Source organism: Theropithecus gelada, chromosome 2 (genome assembly GCF_003255815.1).
Source record: "Theropithecus gelada isolate Dixy chromosome 2, Tgel_1.0, whole genome shotgun sequence".
Taxonomy (NCBI): Eukaryota; Metazoa; Chordata; class Mammalia; order Primates; family Cercopithecidae; genus Theropithecus; species Theropithecus gelada.
Window position 1 is genome coordinate 14774565 of NC_037669.1, and position 23490 is coordinate 14798054.

Here is a 23490-nt window from a genome sequence, read left to right on the forward strand (position 1 = left end):
ATGTATATTAAAGAATCACTAGTACAATTATATTGATGATTTAAGAATCACTAATACAATTATATTGATGTTTTGATAGTATCACCTCATTCGTATTATATATTTTTTTCTATCCTAGTGTGTTCTCCTGCTAAAGTCTCAACTAATAGTTCACCTGTGGAGATTTGGCTTCAGATGTTTTCACTCATTACTTTAAGGTTATACGTGTTTTGGCTCACTGCAAGCTCCGTCTCCCGGGTTCACACCATTCTCCTGCCTCAGCCTCCCGAGTAGCTGGGAGGGACTACAGGTGCCCACCACCATGCTCAGCTAATTTGTTTTGTATTTTTAGTAGAGACGGGGTTTCACCGCATTAGCCAGGATGGTCTTGATCTCCTGACCTCGTGATCCACCGGCCTCGGCCTCCTAAAGTGCTGGGATTACAGGCGTGAGCCACCTTACCCGGCCTATATGTGGTTTTTAATCAAAGTGTAACAGAAAGCACCATAAAATAGCACTTTACCATTGCTAATGCTTGCTCCAAATCTCTAGAAAGTATTATTAAGACCACACATATTACACTAGACTTCGGTATCCTGCTGTAAAAACCACAGCCACATTTGCCCAGTAAGAACCCGGAACGAAGAGAGAGCATTGTAACCCTCCTTCACCTTCTCTTCAAAGGGAAGTGCTTGGTCCTGGAGTTTTGCCTCAAAGCATATTGCAGTCCAACTTGGAAACAGATGAGATAATGCAAACGACAGATGATAACTAGCAACAGGCTTCATAAGAAATGAAATATTTAAGGGAAATGTGATATTTGTTGACTGTTTGAAAATTTCCTCAGTTCACACTAATGACATGACTTTCTGGAAACCATTCTTTCCTATCAAAGTAAAGCAGACAATACTTTCCTGTGTCTGATGCAGTATTTTGTGGAAAGCTGGAGGAATAGTAAAATCAGCTGACTACTTCTATTTGGTAACAGAGAGTTCACGTTTTTCTTTTGGCAGAAAAAGCAGAACTAAATGTTTATTTGGGTGCCATTCATATATAGCTTTCTATCTATCTTCGTGTACCAGTATTACACAGGATTTCAAAGAATTGCTTTTCTGGCTCTGAGCAATGAAATGACTAATTTGAAGAAAAGGGGGGAAAAAATAACTGTTTGTACCCAAGCAGATCAGTGTAGAATTTTATTGTAGCAACGTGTAAACCCCATGCCAAATATTGAGCTAGGAGCATCAGATATTTTTTCAAATTACAGTGTGATTACTGAGTCTAATCTCCTGATTAAATTGTTTACTTACATTTGTCTACTTATTTATTGTTTTTCTCCACCATTAGACTATCCTTATTTTATCCCCAATACCTAGTGTGTCTGCCACATGGTAGATGCGTAGAATACACCCTAGGCCCAATCTTCCAGAAGTCACACGGAATTGTTATAGGAGCAGTGGTTGGTTCTACACGCCTTCTGAAGGCAACCCCAGTTGCTCCATTTACTTTCCTATCAACTAAACTCTATAGTCCAAAGCATATTATGTAAGGCCCTCCGGAGGTCAGATTCAAACGCCCTTCCCTTGTCTTATCTCTCACGATTTTCTCACTTCTGGGCCTTTGCATTTTCATTTTCCTTATTTGGGTGCTCCTCGTTGTTCCTGAAATGCTACTTAGACTGCATGCCCAATTCTTTTTTTAAGCATTCTTCTCTGATTTCCCTGGATGGAAGGAGCCTTCTCTCCTTTGAAATGTCAACAGCTTTTGTAGATGCTTCAGGACTCTTACATATTGCCTTACATCATTTTATTGCTATCTGTTCTTCATATATGAACATATTCTCTGACACTAGATGATTAACATGAGAGAAGTAGCCTTGCTCCTCACTCACCAAATTCAAAATCAGTGTTGCATATTTATTTGTTGAAAAATAACCGGATATATGGAATAAAAAACTTAGAGATTTTATTATATTTAACCAGAAAAATATTAATACTTTACAGAATAGCATACTAACGCAGAGCTATCTTCTTGTGCATTTTATGTGATGACTCAGTGTGTATTTTTAGCAGTTTAGGAGTTAGATATTATATATATGTACCTGAAATACGAATAATTCTGAAAGATTCAGTAACTTGAATAAGATTAATATGGGCCAAGTAAGTGTGTATTTCCAGTAATTAAATTATTTTAAAGAAAGTTTTATATCTCGTTATACAGGTTAATTCAGTATTCCTAGAATTATTTGATTGTTGCTATCAAAATTGGTGGCTTTTGAAATTCATCTTTCTTATTATAAAATACAATCCAGTTTAGTAATTGTAAAACAATCAATGTTGAAAAAAATATTTTCTGAACTCAGAGGGTATGCTGAATGGTTATGAATACAGAAGGAATATATGTACTGGAAAATTTTATGAAGAGAGTTATGTAATTCTGAAATGTGTACCATCTAAATCTTCTCCAAATTAGAGATAAATTGCATAAGCATATTTAGTAAATAAAATAACCTGTGGTTGGTCCTGAAAATAAAGTATGAAGAAATGGTTTGATAACTGCATGGGCAATTGGGCCAAAAATGGGCTATTACATAGTATGCTAGAAATGCTTATTATGCCATGTCAATATTTTGAGACTGATGTAAAGACTAAGAACAACATTCTCCTGTAGATTATCTGTGATCACTGCTGAAGATAGAATATAGCCTACAATGGATTGCACTGTCTGATTCAGACAGAATTTCCTCATTAAAAATTATTTATAAAGACATTTTTATTAAGCACCTTACTTAACCAGCCTTTAGGTGCTTTTATTAAGCACCTTACTTGTAACTTGCCTTTAGGGAAATGGAACTGAATAATACATTGGGTTTGACTTCTAGATGCCCATAGTACAGATGAAACTAGCACAAGGTGACTCATTATTTCTTTAAAAGATATTCTAGGTTCATGATTTTATCAATGCTCTGACTTTGCTTTTTCATTTCATTTACTACTGTGTAGAAAAATCACTATAAAAGTGACAGATTTATATTTCAAGCTTATAAGCACACAGGATCTCCCAGATACTCATATTAAATATATGTAACATTTTGTTTTTGTTTTCCCATTGGGTACCACATAGGATCCAAATAAATAGGTTCTAGAAAGAAATGTTTATGAGAATCTGGGTTCTTTCTTTTCCTTTCACTTTTTCTTTTTCTGTTTTTTCTTTCTTTTCTCTTTAAGTGACTAAAATGTCTGATACATCTAGGCATTTGAAGTACACATCCCATAGGGGATCTGTATAGTGACAGTGAGGGGTGGTGTTCAGATGTTATGACTGATTGACATTAATAAAGAGCATGATCCCTTTGGAACAGATTTCTTTCCAACCCCTGGATGTGCCTCCCAGGAGTTCAACACCAGCCTGACAGACAGATGTCAACTGTGAATAGACATGTGTAACTGAAAACTCAGTAAAGAAGGAAGGTGTTTGCAATTCTGACTCAGAGGACAGGGAAAAGAAGAGAGAGGATTGTGTCAGTTTCACAGTATCATCCACTGTAAGCAGGTGGACAGAAAACGTGGTTTCTGAAAAGGATTCCATGAAAAGATCTTTTTCACTGCATGTGATTTAGAGTTTTTACCTATGTGTCAATCCTTTCAATATGTCACTAGTGAAAAGCTTCAGTTGTAATTACCTTGAGCTATATATCTTTTTGAATTAAACTCAAATAGAGGTGTAAGTGACTGATAACTGATTTTCTCTTGGGAGAAACTTTCAGCCAAAGGGAAGGTAGACAAGACATAAGAAAAACAGGAAATTGAGAGTTGAGGGAAATGCACAGCACAGTGAGAAGGCAGAAAAGAGACTCTGGTATGTCCAAAGACAAGCCCTACCTGCTTAAATTTTCTCAGGGTTACAGGGCTCCATTTACATATGTTATCATGAAATTACAGGAGATGAATCAAAGCAACTGAGGGGAGTGTGTGATTCAAGTGCTATGGGTAAGTCTTTGGAGGGGAATGGCATTTTATTTGCACATCCTTGGAATAGACAACAGAGCAAAGGAGAGGGCAATTGAAGAACAGTGTAAGAAAATAGGATAAAGAAAACATGGAAGTGGTGTGAGCATAAAACAAAGCAGATATCTTAATGGAGAGGTTGGGAATTTTGAGAATGAGTCAGCAGGCGCTTGTTGGAATTAGGTGGCAGTAGATTAGCATGTAAGACTCATAGCACTGGCTTTAAGGTGAGAAGACAATGATTCCCCCTCTTTTTTTCCTGTTTACTATAAGTAGATATCATTGTGACAGTAATTTAGTCAGTATTCATCTGGAGACAATTCTAGGACTAGCCAGATCTTTTGTGAAAGTGAAATTAGTGGCTAGTTGTATTTCTCTCCTGTCTCATTTTGCCCTGTGCACAGTTTTTGCAATGTGGAAAATTCTGTTATTTTATTGCTAGGCACTAGTAATTTATTTTTTCTTCTGGTGTATATAACTTGCAAAGTAGCACACTTAGTTACTGAGTTCTCATATTTGACATGGAAAATTAAAAAGATGTCTTAGTTTCAACAGCAAACATGAGAACAGTAGAAACCTCTGCAAGTGTGGATTTGGTTGCGGTCTGGTTGGCTTAATATCAATTGATAACAGACATTAACAAAAGACTCTCTTACGGTAACTACTCTTGCAGCTATGTAATATCATATTATAAATTTTATATTTTACATAGTTCATTACAGAAATGAATATCTGACAAAGTCTGCTTCAACAAATTCTGCAAATGAGAGAATAATGACTTTTCCTCAAATGGCTGATTATAAAAGCCCACTCTTCAGTTAGCCTACAGGTACCTGGTCCATGGAGCTTCCCAGGCAGGTGTGTAGTCATTATTAATTAGTCCATCTCTCAAAAGTATTAGGAATTTTGCAGTAGTATCATCTCTGATACATAATTCTCCATTAATATTTATTATAAACTTATTAATTTAAATTATTTCTTATTTTAAGTGCTTACAAGTTGACAAGTTGAAGCAGTCAAAATTTTCCCATCAACGATATTATAGCTTATCACACCCGCTCTCTGTAAATGATACTAACTGAAGTGCAATACCCTCAAACAATGACCCAATCCTTTGGCAGGATCTCAGCATTTAGAGAGGTGCATGAAAGTCTCTGTATGTCAAGTAACAGTGAGCCATTGTGTGTGCTGTTATCCTGACGGGTGGCAGTGCCTATAGGGTTGAATTTGAACAATCTGCTAGGCAGGGTTCCTTGCTGTTCTCTAAGTGTACCATGCTCATGACTGTGGAATGAGCATAGGGAGTGGAGAGAGTCTACAGATCTTTCAAGACCCCTGTTGATGTTCCTCCTCCATTGTTAACATTTCTCTATTGATTTCACCCTTCTGGTCGCTCCATGTTGTGAATGCCTGTAATGCTTATCATTCTCTCATTATGGTTTTTAATCGTGTGCTGTCTCTAACATTTTGTACATATTTCTGGTGTTCTGTGCTATAATTGCTTACTCTGAGTGGGAGGAGATTGTCCATTTAACTTCTTTCCTCTCTTCTATAAGGTCTACCTAAAGGCTATTCTATTACTTAAATAAATTCTGGCCTTGTTTAACATATGAGTTATAACCACTGTTAAATATTTAAGTAGTTTAAAATTAAAGTTTTGCCTTAATGAGCAAAATAAGTTGGTAAATCAGTAAAATGGACTGATTATTACTAAGCATCTGTTGGGACAGATAGCGAGTCGCAATGAAGGTAGCATTTTGAACTTCAAGAGCATCTGAATCAATACATATTGTTAAAATACAATGACTTCTGTCAGAATCACTAGGAAGAGATGGTGTTAAATGATACTTGTCTTCTTTAGTTCTTTTTCTTCAGTGTGTTTGAAAACAATGACTTGCCTGCCTTCTGCTCAGTGCCCTTGGGAATGCTGTAAGTTGAGGGATCCAGTGCCTTGAGGAGTGATGGACTACTTGTACTTCCACAATGATTTTTTCTTATTTGCACAGGAGAACTAAACCAATTTAAAGTCACAGAGGAGTGGAATTGTAGTTTTAGCTAATAGAAGACAAGTGAAGCATAAAATACTGTGTCAATAGGAACACATCACAATGTGTCACCTTTTAACTGGAAAACTGGAACAGGAATTTTCTAAGCACATATCAGCCATCCTCTAGTCTCAGGATAAAGCAACACATACAGAGGGATTCTCTCTATCTCTGGCATGTAATCTTAGGAACTTTGTCTGGATACTTAAACATTTTCAGCTTCAAAATCGAGTCAATGCTTCCTATTTTTTATTTATTCATTCACTAAAAATATTTTCAGGACCCACTATGTGTTGGGACCTTTTGTAGGAACTAGGAGGTCCAGAAGGAGACAAAAGAGAGAGTTTTTGCTCTTATACATCTTACAGTCGGCTATATTGTGCATGTGAGTTTGTGTGTGCATGTTGGGGGACAGGTTAGATCAATTAAGGTGTGCAAAATATCTAGAATATAGATATTCAGTAACAAAAGCTGGTATTACTACTATGCACTGAGAATTTTACATGTCTTATTTCTTATAATAGTCCATATTTTAAGTAAGAGAAAATTTGATTTGGCAACAATTGATTTGGCAAGAATTAGTTGAAGCTGACAAATGATATCCAAGAACCCTCAAGTGACACAACCTGGATTAAATATCCACTCTCACTGAATATTATTTACATTACCTTTTTCTTGGCACTGACCTTTATGACATGCCATGCCATCAAGCTACACCATGTGTAGGTATTTTAAGAATTATTATCCAAAGTGTACCAAATATGATTTTTTGGTCATAGTGAGCTATAGTAAGTGCATGCCTCCATTTTGGCAGAGACCATGCATAATTTGAATCATTCTATCCTCTGCTTCCTGAAATAATTTCTTAAACTCAAAATTATTTGATGGATGAATGAATGAATGTATATGTTAGGTTATATGAAGATCCTTTTATCTTACTGTTTACTTTTTATTATCCAAGGTGTATTATTGTCAATTCACATCTCTCTTGCTGAATTAGTCTTTTAGGAGAAAAGGTTTATGCCTTGGCAGAAATGAGTTCTTCATTGCACAAGTCTTATAAAAGACATGTTTTACTGCACTAAGCTCAAGTGATACATTTTCAGCAGAAATAGGAGAGGACTTCAGACTAGCAGCGGTTCATTGAGCATCACTGGCTCCCTTGTTTCCTTAAGGGAGATGTACTCAGAAGGGTAATGGCATTCAGCCTGGATTGGAGGAGGTCCTACCAAGTCTCCAAAGCCTCCAAGTAGGGTCTTTTCAAATTTCTTATACCGACAGCACATTATCTTGAAATGTCTTACATTACTGCAAAAAATACTTCCTGTTTCTCTGATCATCTAGCTCCAAGTGTAATTTGTTTCCGACACCAGCACTTTCTTGCCACGTTGTCCATGGACCAAGTGATAATGAAGCTCCACCAGCATTGCAGGTACAAAAGTCTGACCAGTCTGCATGCATGTGCTGACCAGTCTGCATACGCATGCTGTCAGCTAATTTTCTTCTGTTGCATAAAGTCCATCAACCTGGAGAAGACCTCTAACACAATAAACTTTGCTTTGTTTACTGCTAAAAGAACCCCTACAGGTCATCATCAATTGTCTAATTGACACTCTGAGGAAGAACAGGCAAAATCATGTGTTCAAATAAAGGTGATGCACTAAGGTACTCCTATTTGCAACGTGTTTTGTTAGGCGCTTACTGCATGGAGGCGAGATTAAGGCACAAACACTTGAAACGTTAATAAGAAGTTTAGATCTAATGCCCTATGCTCTATGGGGCAGGAACTTGCTCTTTTTCTCTTCTGTAGGTGTTGTAGCTCTTTGAACATAGCACATGATAAAGTTTTGATACATTTTTTTGAAATGAATAAAGCATAGCATTAGAGTTCAAATCTGTGAATTTTGAATGAATACAAGAATGCTAATGATCAGTCCTCTAGAAGTTTAGATAAAGGAGTGATACATTTAGGCGTAGAAAAACCTTAAATATATGCTCTATGTATCTATCTATCTATTTATCTAATCTACATTTGAAGCTTGAAAAATGTTTCATATTTATTGCTTCATTTTACTTCTATTAACACTCTTGTGGTAGGGCAGGTATTATTACTCATTTTACAGATTAAATCACAACAAGAGTTCAATGTAACTTTTCTAAATACCGCAGCCATTACATGGACTTGGTCTCAGTTCTTATAATTCCTGGCCCAGGGCTCCTTCCAGCATAGTGCAGTGTCACCCTCGACTTTTTCATCTGCAGTCATGTTTCACTAAATTGGTATAGATGCTTCTAGAGGCAAATTGCCTTTATTGTTATTCTAGAATCTGAAGGAAAATATTTGCAGTCATTATTCCAGTCTTTCAGGTGGTATCTCTAAACACTGACTGTTTATGCCTACAAGAAAATCTGTGCTAATCAATGACAATGATTTAAGAATCCAAATGAGTCTTTCTAAACGCTATTGTGGATTATACATGAAATTGGAATTAGGTGGGGATTGAAAGAAAGAGCATGGATAAGAATGCAAGAACAGACAAGACAGCATGCAAATACCACAGCCATTCATTCACAGGTGCTTCTTGGGCAGTGATTGGATAAGCTACACAGAGATACATGAAGTCTGCCCTAGTTAGCCTGCTGACAAAAGTTGTCTCTTTAGTGTGTTTTAGTCCATATGGTAGAGCACATTTCTGGCACGAGCGCATTCTAAATAACAGACTTCTTTTTAGGGGACTGGAACAGATTTTACAGGTGATAACCTGCCTGTGCCCAGGGGCAGATGTATTACTCTGCAACAAGAAGTTGATGCTTAACCTCTGTCTGGCCTCAGAAGCCATTTCAGTGGTAGGAGTCAAGCAATTTCAGATACTTCAGCCTAATGTTCCTTCAAGCCTCAAGGCTGCCTTGCTCCATCTCTTGAATATCATCTCTTTTGTGCACAATCAAGCCCCTTCACAGTCTGGTAAATATGTTTTAAGGAAGTGGACTAATAGGACTCTGATGTTCTTTTCCTGGGAATCAGGCTGCTCCCTCACAAGCTGTCTAGGTGAGACTGAGAATTGTTCATGTCGTCAGCTCAGACCAGCCCTAGAATAATTGTCCTGATTACCTTGTGGTGCTTGCAGGTGGTTCCTGCTCATCTGACAAAGCAATAGGGATTTAAACCACATTTCTGTAGATATGACTTGGCCCTGCAGACTTGGAGTTTAAGACAAGAAAGATAATGATTTGAAGGTGATATTGGGTGCCTTTTTCTTTGTATTTGACTCAAACATCTGTTTAAGAAAAATAAGTTAAATGCTTTGATATATATATATATGTATAATGTATATTTATAGAAATAAAAAACACATATATTTTGTTCTCTCTCTTACTTTTGCCTCATATATATATTCAAATAATTTCAAACAAGTATTTTGAAAGTAATTTGCCTTTTCTGGTTTCAAAGATATATCTCAACATTCCTGACATGGTAGCTCTGGATCTCTGGAAACCACCAAAATGTTGCATTATTAGTCTATTAGTGTTTTGTTTCTTAAATATTATCCCCTGAGCAATGAAATGTGTACCTTTCTGTGCACCAGCCTTCAGTATCCTCTTGGTGTCATGCTGTATGCCTTAATGGGAAAGCCTCTCTTCTGTTTATCAGTCCTATTAAAATATCACTTGCATTTTCAATGCAGCTTTTCCTGACATTTGAAGTCCTCGCTATTCTTACACTGTATTATCCAATTTAGCATTTCATACACATCATGGTCTTCCATTTCATATGCATGGGCATGAGGTCTACCTTTCAAGCGAATATCAGTTATGCTTGCAGGACTCATGCTGGCATTTCTTTTTTTTTTCATAGAAGAGGAACAGATCCATAAAATGTTAGAGCTGACCCAGGCCTTTTCCTTTATGATTGAGAAAAGGGAAGCCCATTGAATGTTAATGTCTTATTCAAAGTATTTTACTGAGTTGGTGGCAGAGGCTAAACCACGGAAGCAGTTATTGAGCCTTCTATCAGTCCTCTATTCTTTTCACCAACTTATGCATCGTAAGTTTTCAACTAGTGCTTGATGTGAATGTGTTGAGTTGCCCAGTGCTTATTCAGTGACTGAAGCAGCTCCTTTGGGTTTGTCAACACTGGTGGTGTTTGAGTAAAGCTCTAATAGCTATATGTAGTATAGTAAATACAAAATTTGGAGATTTATGACATTGAAGAATGATATTCAATGATTTAGTCCTAATGCATTTTAGCACAAAGTCACTTTTCTCTCCTGTTATAATTGTGAGGAATTACTAAAACGACAAGGTTTGCTAAGAAAATATCATGGAAAGTGGCCATGTTAATCAATATTAAATGTTATTAAAGTCAAAATTTATATTGGGGGTTTAAAGGAGTAATAAAATCATTATATCTGATAATTTTTGCTTTAGTTGGTAAACTTCAGTAAAACATGTCAGAGACACAGATTGTTTGGGAGACGTGGGCAGGACTCCTGGGTCATTGTTTATATGGGACCTTAAACTCGTAAGATTGATTGGGGCTTAGAACTCTCATTCTATACTTTGTTCACCAGGGACTCTGGTGCAGCTTTTGTGGTTGGTTGGTTGTTCGTTTGTTTTAACTTTTAAACTGTCTTTATTTAGGATAATACAACACTTCAAAACTGGTGAGAGATTTTTTCAGTTAACTATTAGAGTTTTCTGTTTAGCTATATCCACATTGTAACATAGATAACTTGGAACAGATTATTCCTGTGTTTAATAATTCTATTCACAGTTCTATTTATATTTTCACTTGCTGTAAAATCTTTTTCTGACTTGTATTGTGCAGACTTACAGGATGATTCTGAGAAAAATGTCAGAGACCCATATATATTTTAGCAATCATTTTCTTACTGGCGAATGTGGGTAACATACCACAAGCGATTGAGTTCACATTGCTTTAGGTGTTGAGAATGTGCATGCACACAATACCTCCATTAAGGCCTTACACATGCCTACTTAAAGGTGGATGCTGAATGTTCTCATTAATCAAGGCAAAATATTCCAGAATTTTTGCATAACCCAATCTGTTCATATTTAGGTCAATTTAGTGCTTCAAAATAAAGAATCACACTTTACCCACTTCCATCAAAGTATTTGGACCCCTATCTTCACTTTTAAGATTGTGAACTAATTTGAGGATGCAGGGTGTAATTCTCTAGTAAGTTGCTATGCTTACAGTTTTCCTAAAAACCTAGGACCTATTGATACTAATATTTTCAGTGGAGTTCTGACAAATCTGCATTGAACTAAAACTCCTCCTTATTCATCTGTCATAGGTAAATTCTAGAATTTGATCTCCACTTAGGAGAATGGTGTAATGCTGAATTACAGCTTGAGAATTTATAGCAACAGTAGGCCCTTTGATCTTGACATTTGAATGGAGTTATATTCTCTGGAAGCCTATGCTGAGATGGAGTTTGTGGTGTGAGTGATTATTATCAACACACATGAAAAAAGTGGAACAGGATGGAAAGAAGGATAAAGTTGAACTTTGAGGTAGGCCTAACAAAACCCCACCCCATATAGTGGGGAGATCTGGTGTGAATACTGCTCAACCGTGTCCGTGCTAGGATACTTCTTCTACCTTCTTCAGTTCTGGATGTGGGCTTCCCTAGGAAGACTACCATCTTGGTTCTCCACAGCTGAGAGAGACCTAAGTTCTGGAGCCTAGAAGAAGCTGTCAACTGGAGGTTGCTTGCTGACTACACTCTCTGTGGCTGGGCAGCAAGAATAATATCTCTACATCAACCAGTCTTTGATCTAAACTTCCACAAAAGAGATCTACTCGAGTTTTGGAAGTCCTGCTAATTCTGTGCTCTGCCTTTCAGAGCTCAGAGTGCTTTACTACTTAGAGATTGAGGAGCTGACAATTCAGACCATAAACTGTAGTGTTTTAGAAGCAGAGTTATTTTGATTTACCTTTTAGTGTAACCTTCTAGTTTTATAGATGATGAGAATGAGATCCAGAGAGATTGCACGGCTTAATCAACATGAAATAAACATTTTTTAACACAGGAAAAAAGATTCCATTCAAGAAGCCTTAGATTATAATTCAAACTGTACTCTGCTCAAATATAGCTGTATTTTAAAACTATCTGTCTGTACAATTTTTTGTCTTAATGTTTTGATCATAATTGTGAGCAAGAATTATTGTAATAGGAAGTGATGCCCTTGGGTAGTACCCCAATTGCTGTTTATTTCAATAACAGAGGAAGTGGTGACATCTAGAAAAGTAACAAAAAGCTTGAAATACTCATGTAAGGTGTTTCTCATGTAAAGAATATCCTCATAAATAAAAGGCTCTTTTAATAATTAGCACTCCAATTTATAAAGTGAGGCCATTAACAAAGGGAAGTTACAAAATAAATTAACATATCAAAAGATCACAAAGTGTTCCTTAAAAAGCACAACCCTTGGGGAAGTCATAAATAATTAGCAATAAGGTCACTCTTAGTTCAATGGTGTGTTTGGATTACAAGTTTGAGGCTTTAAAAAATACATTTTTCAGGACCAAGTAAAGCAGTCTTACTCAAATAGAAAAGAAGTAGTTTCCATCATTAAACACTGCTTTTCAGTCTCAGACAATATCCATTTTCTACATGAATCAAGCCCTAAGTAACAACTAGTTCTGAGAAAATACCCCATTTCAGTGTATACTACTACTCTGTAGCTTATTTGGGAGGGGGGAGTCCCCCTTTTTAATAAACTAATCCTTTTGTTATTGAAAGTCTGCTGGAAATTTAATCTCACATCTTACAATCTGAGTGAAGAGAGGCTCAAAGCAGCTCAGAAGTTAAAGTTAGAGTAATTGGGTTACTGAACTGAATTTAAAGGTGTTTAGGCTTAGAGTCTAGGATTCTAGGTGAACTTAAGTGTCAGGAGCTTTTTAACAAAAGCTTTTGTGGACTGATACTGGAAGGGTTTAATCATGTATCATGTGATCAAATATGTCTTATATTAGATTTTAAGAGCATACTGTTCATGATAATTGGTAAATAAAAGTGGCATTTTTTTATTTGTCTTTTTTTTTTTTTTACTTTTGGTATTAAACTAAACATAGCTTTCAATGTAACGAAGTTTGTTGTAGTTTTATGAACTAAATCAGTATACATTCGAACCACTTTTTGTAACTTCATGCTTCACGTGTCATTAAAATATTTTTTCTTTTTATAGTACAATTGAAGCAGGATATTTCCCTGACCACTTCGTGGCCCATGTGACAAGGGCGCCTTGCTTCCTCCGATGGCTGTGCTCAGTCACTTGTGGGAGGGGGAGCATGCAGGTGAGTGGGTGCAGGAGCCAGGGCAAGTGCTTTTGGACGCAGCAGGAATGAACTCTGCACCAGCCCCGTGGCAGCGTCTAGGAGGGTGACTGTAACTCCAGAAGCCCCAGAGGGAGTATTATAGTAGGTGCTCTTTTAACTTTAGAGTCCATGGATGGCTTAAGTGTTAACAGCTCAGTAGAAGGTCAATGCGATAGCCTCTTGCACCAGTACTCATGGCTCTGAGCTCTTGTCCAGCATCCAGGAAAAATGAGATCACACAAATGAATCAAAGATGGTATATACAGAGGTTTTATTGCTGATGAAAGTGGCTCTCAGTGGGATGGGAAGTTGAAAAGGGGATGGGACAGGAAGGTAATCATCCCCCAAAGTCCAGCCATCCCCAACCAGACTCCTTTTCAAAGCTCTGTCAAGCTATCTCTCTGAAGTCAAGCTGCTTCTTTCCAACATCCAACCACAGTATCCAATGTCAAGCAGCTTCTGTTCTTAGCTGTCTGAGCCTGGGGTTTTTGTGGGCACAGGACTGAGAGCAGTGCAGGCTATGGGTGGTTTTGGAAAAGGCAACATTCAAGCAGGAAAACAGGGACGTAAATTATCACTTTGGGCTGCAGTTCCAGGCTTGAGGGTGGTGCCCTTGCTGAGGACCCATCCTCTTCTGCCCAGAATTTCCTACCTCCTCTCCATATGATTTCCCCCTTCTGAAGAGGCACATCTAACTGCAGTGAGAATACAGACAATTGTCAATCTTAGCTACCTCCTGCTGACAGGGGGCACTGTTTTGGGGAGAATGGCAGTCAGATTCATGCCAGTCTTCTACCTAAGGATCCTCAGCAAAAGAGAACCATCGTCTGAAGGTCTGTTTGCCTGTTCACTTGGAGTTTGATGGCCTCTATGTGAGAAGAAACAAGTTTTACAAGGTTAAGTATGCATGGATCAATATGTGTATTATACAAAGAGGAGTTAAAAGGAGAGCATCTGGTGCCAAAGATTATAGAAATAAGTGAAATATACTAATTGTTCTGAAAACAACATTGTACCTTCTGAACAAAACAAAGTAAAAGCAACAAGCGTAGGCAAAACTGTAAAGAGGATATCCATGAAAAGTTAGTTATTAACACTTAGCTTTTGTGATTTTTAGTTTGAGGTCCCTGATCTCTTCACATTGGTACTTTGGCTGCACTTCTGGGTTGACAGATGTAACTCCGTCGGCTCCCCACATCTTTACTAATGTATAAAGAATTCAAGAGTCTATTCCAGTGACCTGTTGTAAAAGACCAAAGTGGCCTCTTTCAGGAGGTTCTCTAAAGTACTATCTGGTTCCAGGGCCTGTTTCTGCAACTTCCTCCTGATATCATGGGCTGCCTGAGTAACAAATTTATCCTTTAGGGTTACTTGTCTCTTGACTGAATCAGGAGAAAGAGAGGTCTGCTTTACCAAGGGCTCTCTTAGCCTTTGCAGGAAGGCAGTGAGATTTTCATCAAATCCCAGGTCTATCATGGATAGCTCGGTAAAATTGAGAAGCTTAGTTCTAGCCTGACATAAGCCCTCCATTATGCATACTTGAAAGTGTCTCCTCTTCCGTTCTCCCATCTTATCATTGGGATCCCATTTAGGGTCATCCAATGGTATTGCTTCTCTTCAAGTTGGATAAAGTTTGACTCCTTCCCTGACACTCTATGTGATACAAAACTCATCCCCAAATCCTTCTGTCACATGCAGAGTGGCCAGCTTCTCTTTATTAGTCAGGGTGTGATTCAAGAGTAATATAGTCCATTCAGAAGAGTTCAAATACTTGGGTTAAATTCTAGAAAACCTCTATACATCTGTCTCAGTCATCTGAACACTTGCCAAGATCCTCCTAAATTTGCCTTAAGTCCTGTAGAGAGAAGGGGATCTGGACCTTACTGGGGCCAAATTCATCAGGCATCTGCTGGAGGGGCAAGAGTGAGACTGCAGCTTGTCTAGGGTGAAGATTTCTACGAGGGGGCAAGCAAGAAAGAGAAACTGGATCCAGAAGATGGGGTGCACCCAGAGGTATAAGGCCCAAGAGAGCTGGCTCCCCTGCTGAAGGTGCCTCTGGGGTTTGTTGCTTTAGTTCCCTGGAATTGCCCCTTGTAGCCTCTCCTGAGATGGCAAACAAGAGGACTGGATTAACCCTACACTGTCGGCAAAGGTCTGGAATACTCTGCAAGGTAAAAAAAGCCTGCACATATGGGGCCTCAGACCATTTATCCTCACATTTACAGAAAAGGTCCAACTTCAAGATGATATCAAAATGAATGATTTCTTCTCGAGGCCAAGTCAGTCCTTCCTGCGGATCATAGTTTGGCCAAACCCCTGTGCAGAGGGCTATGAGGCATTTTTCCTCTAGAGTTTGAGGATCAAAACATGATTCAGGATACACTCCAGAAGAGTATAGACTACGGATGGTGAAGATAACAGGTTGTCTGTTCTGAAAGACAGGAAAATAGGCATCCCTCATTTCTCTTCTTTCTTTCAGTGAAAACTCAGGGTGTGAGGGAGAGAGAAAATGACCATCTCTTTTTTCTGTTCTGTCTTTTTATCCCAGAGACCCAGTGAACTTAGATGGACACCACCCATGGGTGCCATTGAGACCTGCACTCATGAAACAGGGAGGGCCTAGAGAATAGGGATTGTTCTCACTCACCTATGCCTCCGTCTCTGCTACTGTCAGCAAGTTTTGCATTCCCTGATCATCATCTATTCCATGGAGCATGGCCTCCTTTCATGAAACAGGAGCATAATCAGCAGGAATTGTTCCTGTCTATTTACACTATGCCTGTTGCCTGGTTTTGGATCCCTCAGATCTGGTTTTTCTTTCTAGGGCCTCATCCCGAACTTTAGAATTGAGTTTGGGATAAAAAGGTGTCTCAGGGGTGTCCATGGATTCATTCAGATTATGCCCCAGATGGGACTTGCCAATTTTGCAGTTATTAGCTGGTGGGGGTCACTCCTCTGTTGCCTCCCTCTCAAAAGCAGAGCAGTGAGGTAGTAAAAGGACCCTCTCACATAAAAAAGGGAAAAAAGAACAGCTGAAAGGGGTGGAAGAACCTCTTACTCTACGCAAATCAGTTCCTTTAATCACTGTATCCCTTCCCCAGTTCAGACTGAGTTTGAACTCCTCTGCCAGGAAAGGAAAGACTCTATGGGAATGTGGTGGGAGGCGATGGTGAGTGGGAAACACTGGCCAGCTGGCCGCATGTAGTCACTGGCACCCAAGACTGCCCTGGGGCCCTGGTGGCAACCACAGTTCTCTCCTGCCCTGTTTGGCCATTGGGTGTGGCACGTGCATGCTGTGGACACACCCAAATGCCCCAGCCAGGAGGGGAGGGGTCAAGAGGGGAGCCACTGAGTCCTGTGTGTACCTGTGGCTTTTGGGGTGGGGGTGGGGATGACACCTCTAAGAACAAATGAAAATCACATTGTTCTAAATTGCATATCTTGTTGCTGGGCCAGACTCTCATTCTACTTAGAAATATTTCTGCAGTTTTCGGCAAAACCCTTAACATTATAAAACAAGAGATAAGGGCCATTTTGAACTGTGGAAGAAGAAAGGTAAGATACCGTAGAAATGTCTGTGGCCGACACCTTAATGGGTGATCTGGGACAGGGTGAGTGTCTTGGGGCCTTCTGGGAACAGCAAGGAGTGGCCTTGGCCAGGTGCCTTCAGTTGTCCCCAGATTTTAATCCAGTCCCACGTGATGGTTAGACCTTTGTGAAGAAAAAAAAAACCCAATATTCCTCTTCCCTGAAACAAAGAGAGATGGCATGGCTGCATCCTGTTGCCTGCACCTGGCATAGCTCAGAGGAAAGTCTGAGGACAAGAAGCCTTGGGGAAACAGTGAAGGAACACATTTGCCAGATCCACATTTGTTCACTCTGCTGATGTATCCCGGGTGGGCCCCCAAATGAAGCAGGATATTTTCCTGACCCATTCATGGGGATTGTAACAGGGGTGCCTTGCTTACTCAGCCCACAGCCCTCAACCCTTCACGGGAGGGAGAGCATGCAGGTGAGCAGATGCAGGAGCTAGGGCAAGCACTTTTGGGCTCTGGCAGGAACAAAGTCTGTACTGGCCACATGGCAGTGTCTAGGGGATCTGCCACAACCCCAAAGCCCCAGGGAGAGTGTTACAGTCAGTCCTCTTTTAGCTTTGCCTTCCGTGGATGACTTCAGTGTTAACAGCTCAGTGGAGGGTCAGTGTGATGGTCTTTTGCACCTGAATTCATGGCTCTAAGCTTTTGTCTGGCATCCAGGAAAAATGAGGTTGCACGAATGAATTACAGATGGTAAGTGTGGAGGATTTTATTGCTGATGGAAGTGGCTCTCCGTAAGATGGGGAGTTGAAAGGGGGATAGAACAGAAAGGCAATCATGCCCTGAAACTATGCTGTTAAGCTGTGCCTCTGATGTCAAGCTGCTTCTCTGCAATGTCCAACTGTAGTCCCAAAGTTCAGCTGTTCCTCTTCTCCTCTGGCTGAGCCTGGGGTTTTTATGGGCACAGAATGGGGAACAATGCAGGCCATCAGTGGTTTTGGAAAAGGCAGATGAACAGGGATGTAAGTTCTCACTTTGGGCCTCATTTCCAGGCTTGAGGGTGGGGCCCTTGCTGGGCACCCACTTTCTTCTGCCCAGAATTTCCCTGCCTCTTGTCCCTATCATAATCACTTACTTATAGGTCATTTCTCACAGGGAATACCAAGAATTTCCTATGTTTCTCTTCCCAGGTACTTGTAGCAAGCATTCTATAAAGTTTGTAAGCATAAATGTTCTAAGAACATTTTAGAAAGCTTACCTGCTCCACTATGTTGTCCTGGCAATTTCTTGCTACCTAAGCCACCTGCCATATCTGGATCCTGCTTCGACCATAACTATGGTTTGTGGCTCACTCAGCTATCAATATTCTTCCCTGTGGCCCTTCATCCCAAGAATAGATCTAGACTAGTCTCTTAATTCCCAACAAGGAAAGAAAAGAAGAGTCTTAAATTTAAAAAAAAAAAAAAAATTCATTAAGAATACATGGATTCTGGAAAAAATTACAATAGATTGGTTTACACTACTTAAGGCCAAATTCAGGCCCATTATTGGGGTATTTGTGAAATGTGCTTTCTTTTTTCTTTTGTCCTAATATCATGTACAGGGACTAGCTGATCTTTTCCCCTCTAATAGGTGTTTACTTTTCCATATCCATATTACTTTGACTTCAGACTTCTACAAGCCTCCAGAATGGAAAAAAAAAAAAAAAAAAAAAAAAAGCTCTGCTGTTACTTTCAACTAAAAGATCCATCTCCCAAATCCTTATTTAATTCCCTGTGTTGACATTTTCCAAGGAATATTTATCATGATACTTGCTTTGATTTAAAGGATGTGTTGTGACTCTGCCCTGTGGCCCTAAAACAAAATAACTCTGCCTTAGGCCATCTTGAGTTAATCAGTCTTAGATAACATTTCACTTTGGATGATAATCCAACTCATGTTCCACTGTCAAATTCAGTTCAATACAAATACATTTTTATATGTATATTTGTCAAAATGCTTACTGACAAAAGCATTATTTTTCACAATTAAGCAACATAGTTTTCAGAATCAATACCCAAATAAAATGACCATCCACATGACTAAATTTCTTAGTATGAAGTATCTGCATTCAGACTGCATCATTCAGGTCTTCTCCATAAGCAGAGAAATAAAACCAAATGAACATCACTTGCAGCTCTTAAATGATAACTTTTGCCATCTGTAAATCAAATGTTCATGAAAGTCTATTTCCAGAATGTCTTGCTGCTCTGTCTACTCAGAGAACTCTAAAAATATATATTAATTTTTTGATGGTTAAAGCGTTTTTCTGAAGCTTATATAACTATATCACTCCTAAAATTATTCATTTTTTAAAATATAGACAATCATGAGTCACATTCCAACAGAACATAGTATTTTGCCTTTTTAACAACATGAGATGGGGGAAATATTTTTACATTTTCATGGGATCCACAAGGTTTCATTTGCATTAAAATAGTGATAATTTTATAGTGTTTTGCAGTTTATAGAGCTTCTCACAAGCAGATTGGTGTACAAACATTGAGAAATTCATAAAAAGTAATACGTAAGAGTTTTAATGGGAATATATTTCAATATTACATATTTTTATTTTGTTACATATGTGTTCAGAGAAATAATTTGTTGTTGAAACTAATTTCATAATATGATTAGTTAACTTTTGCTTTGTAATAAAATATCTTAAAATTTTGTGGCTTAAAACATAGAAATTTGCTTAGCTTATGATTTCATTGGCCAGCAATTTGTCCTGGCCACACCTGGATGGTTCTGCTAATGTGGTCTGGTTCAACTGCTGTCTGCTTGGTTTGCTTGTGTTATCTGCAGTCAACTTTTGGATTAACTGGTGGATTACCTGTTATAGGACAGCTTAGCTGGAACATCTTATCTTTAGTCTATGTGGTTCTTCCATTATCCAGCAGGCAACCCTGGTCTTATTCACATACATAGTAATTGTAATAAGCTTTCCAAAAGCAGCCAAAGAGAACAACTCCCAATTCAGAAGCACTTTAAAAGCTTCTCCTTGCATCACATTTGCTAACATTCCATTGGCCAAAATAAATCATATGATCAAGCTCACATTGAGTGTGACAAGGCATTTAAAGTTATATGACAAAGTGTCATAAATAGAGAAATGAGAATTTTTGTAATCAATCTATTGCTCTGTAAAATGGTTTATTGTTTCAAATATAAAGTGATGCTCATTGTCTGAAATAATTATTAAGTATTATCCTTATTAAGGTGCTAAATATATCATTCAGCCTCTGTGCTTCAAAGTATTTTTTTTCAAGTCAACCTTGGTGACTGAAACCCAATATAAAATTATAATTTTATACTATGTACTTCTAGGAAATAACAGGAAAATCCTGTATCTGCAAGCCCATACACATAATTAACTCTTCATTGCTATATTTTTAACTTAAAAACTGGTAAAAGAACAAAGCGGGAGGCATCACACTACCTGACTTCAAATTATATTACAAAGCTAAAGTAACCAAAACAACATGGTACTGGTACCAAAACAGATATAGAGACCAATGGAACAGAACAGAGGCCTCAGAAACAACACCACACATCTACAACAATCTGATCTTTGAAAAACCTGACAAAAACAAGCAATGGGGAAAGGACTCCCTATTAAATAAATGATGCTGGGCAAACTGGCTTGCCATATGCAGAACACTGAAACTGAACCCCTTCCTTACACCTTATACAAAAATTAGCTCAAGATGGATTAATGACTTCAGTGTAAAACAAGATGGATTAATGACTTCAATGTAAAACCAAAAACCATAAAAACCCTAGAAGAAAACCTAGGCAATACCATTCAGGACATAGGCAAGAGCAAAGACTTCATGACTAAAACACCAAAAACAATTGCAACAAAAACCAAAGTTGACAAATGGGATGTAATTAAATTAAAGGACTTCTGCATAGTAAAAGAAACTATCATCAGAGTGAACAGGCAACCTACAGAATGGGAGAAAATATGTGCAATCTATCTATCTGACAAAGTTCTAATATCCAGAATCTACAAGGAACTTAAACAAATTTACAAGATAAAAATTAAAAAAAAAAAACACCAAAAAGTGGGCAAAGGATATGAACAGAAGATAAATGTTCTCAAAAGAAGACATTTATGTGGCCAACAAACATAGGAAAAAAAGCTCATAATCAGTGGGTTAGAGAAATGCAAATCCAAACCACAATGAGACACCATTTCATGCCAGTTAGAATGGCGATCATCAAAAAGTCAGGAAACAACAGATGCTGGAGAGGATGTGGAGAAATAGAAACACTTTTACACTGTTGGTGGGAGTGTAAATTAGTTCAATCATTGTGGAAGACATTGCAGTGATTCCTCAAGGATCTGAAACCAGAAATATCACTTGACCCAGGAATCCTGTTACTGGGTATATACCCAAAGGGTTATAAATCATTCTACTATAAAGACACATGCAAATGTATGTTTATTGCAGCACTATTCACAGTAGCAAAGATTTGGAACCAACCCAAATGTCCATCAATGATAGACTGGATTACACAAATGTGGCACATATACACCATGGAATACTATGCAGCCATAAAAAAGAATAAGTCCTTTGCAGGGACATGGATGAAACTGCAAACCATTATTCTCGGCAAACTAACACAAGAACAGAAAACCAAACACCCCATGTTCTCACTCATAAGTGGGAGGTGAACAACGGGAACACATGGATGCAGGGAGGTGAACATCACACACTGAGGCCTTTTGGGAGGTGAGGGGCAAGGGGAGGAGTGCATTAGGGCAAATACCTAATGCATGCCTGGCTTAAATCCTAGATGACGGGTTGATGGGTGCAGCAAACCACCATGGCACGTGTATATCTAAGTAACAAACCGCCACATTCTGCACATGTATCCCAGAACTTAAAGTATAATTTAAAAAGAAGAAAAACAAAAAAACAAAACTGGTAGAAGGATGACTAAAACACTACTACCTTAAAATAAATTTTCACTCCCTATGTTGGCAAGAAAGAGCAGCTGGAGAGAATTCTCCTCCATGATGATAATGATAATTTCAAAGTGTATAACCTTCTAATTAAACTATTTGATAGTTTAACACCTTTGTATTTCTTCCTTTGCAGAATTGCCAACAATTTTGATAGATGTTCTTTGAACTCAAACTATTTCCCTTATCAATATTTTTAGTTTGGCAAGATTTTACATCATCTATATTCTTTTGCTAAATTAGTGTTGATTTCTTAGTCTTGAGAGGTTATTTGGAAGTACAACATGATGATATGTTTCTAGGAGGATTTAATCATCACATAAAAATGAAAAATAATAACCTCACTTGTGAAAGTGGTTTCCAGATATTCTGATAATTAAAGAAATTGCAGCAGCCATGTAAAAAGATTTTCAGTAAGAAGAAACTTGATCCCTGTGACAAGACAACTTTATGTTGCTACTAAAATTTGTTTAAATCAGTTATAATATGCTGTACTTTTATATGCTATGATTTTAATCTGGAAAAGATTATACAAGGTCAAAGTACGTTTTTGTTATAACTTTTATTAAAATTGGTTCTTGCCATTCACTAACAAAACTAACTGAATGAAAATTTTATATATATACATATATATATATATACACACACACACCAGTGTGCATATATATGTATGTGTGTGAATGCCTACCTATTTTCAGCAAGATTGGATGGAAAGGCATATTGACCACTTTCTCAGAGTATTCTTTTATTTTCACATGGACTATATTAATATGTGAAGGCTATTTACAGAATGTAATCTGGTGAAGATTCATTCTATTTGCAAGAAACAGCATTATAATTCCCAGGAAAATATGAGGAAACCCATATGCCTAAAATAATGGAAAATATTAAATTTCCAGGCATGGTTGTACTAGAATGATGATTTATCATTCATTTATTTATTCATTCATTCATTAAACATGGATTCTGTGTATTGAACACTGTCTTAAGTATTGAGCAATCACAGAAGAATAAGGCCCAATGCTTGCCCAGTGGCATGCAAATGATGAGATGGGATCTCCAAGCCACTCTTCCTTTAGAAGGGAATTCAAGACCCTGTAATAATCACTAGCTAGTTCTTGGCAAAGTGTGATTTTTATTGAGAATTGCGTATATCTGTTTCCTAACTTTAAACATTTTACAACTTTAGGAATATATATTACCTATATTAATGTATGCACACTAAAAGATTATAAAATCAAAGAGAAAAATGAGGTATTGGAGGATTTTTTTAATATGTTCTTTTGTATTTTAGGTATGTTTCTTTCTCATTTATGGACTAGGGTTCATTTTTCCACTCTTCAAAGTTAAAATAGTTTCATTTTACCTTGCAATACAGTCCTAAATACTAACAAGTCTGCAAGAATTTTCTTTGATGTAATCTCATGTTGCAGGAAGTCAGGGACCCCGAACGGAGGGACCATCTGAAGCCTCAGCAGAAGAATATAAATTGTGAAGATTTCATGGACAATTATTAGTTCCCCAAATTAATAATTTTATAATTTCTTACACCCATCTTTACTGCAAT